Genomic DNA, 924 nt, shown 5'->3' with positions numbered 1-924 from the left:
GTAATGAATTTCTCTGTGATTTTTTTTATATTATTAATCTTTTAGGCACGATAAAAGAGTAGAAGTGATTCCACTTTTCTTGTGACAGTCATTATCATGATTTAACAAATGCATAAACATTCTTAGTTAAACAACAAATGAATCACGAACAGAAGAGATAGTTCTGTCCATTATCTGATTAAGAGAACTGAGAAATTCTCTTCTAGGTTAAAATGACCTGTCATGGCCTAAATAGAGTTCAGTTTGTGACAGAGTTCCTGTTCTCTCGTCAGGCCTGTCCGAGGCCTGCTTCGAGGCAGTAAATCTTATTTCTTCACTCGAGGTGACCCCTACATTAATCAACATTTCTCTAAATGTGCCAGAGTTAGCCACAAGCTAATTTTCATCCGTTGTCCCTGGACTTGCTATGAAACAAAATAGTTATACAAAACAAGATAAAATAACAATAAAATACAATCAATACAAATCTTTTTATACAAAGCATAAACATCATTAAAACTAATAAACCTTCATCAAGATGGCTAAAACACAAGTGGTCACATGGTGGGACTAGGCAAAAGCAGTTAAACAAAATGTTGACAGATCTGCTGTGTTAAAAACCAAGCCTTTAACTGTTTTTTAAATAGATTATATGTSGCAAGAGCTCTGATTGACTGAGGGACTGTGTTCCAGTCCTGTGCAGCTTTAACTGAAAAAGTACTTTGACTAAAAGTGCTTTTCCCGAGAGGAACAATACAGTCTTCACGGATCGCCCCTCTTGTTAAACGAAATGAGTTGTTCCTTATATTTACAAACTGAGAAAGTGGTGGAGACGACAGACCTTTAACAATTTTGAATAACAGACATATACAGTGGTTTGCAAAAGTATTCATACCCCTTGAACTTTTCCATATTTTGTCACATTACAACCACAAACATAAATAT

The sequence above is a fragment of the Austrofundulus limnaeus genome, unplaced genomic scaffold (assembly GCF_001266775.1).
Source record: "Austrofundulus limnaeus strain Quisiro unplaced genomic scaffold, Austrofundulus_limnaeus-1.0 Scaffold725, whole genome shotgun sequence".
NCBI classification, from domain to species: domain Eukaryota; kingdom Metazoa; phylum Chordata; class Actinopteri; order Cyprinodontiformes; family Rivulidae; genus Austrofundulus; species Austrofundulus limnaeus.
This window is presented reverse-complemented; position numbering follows the sequence as displayed.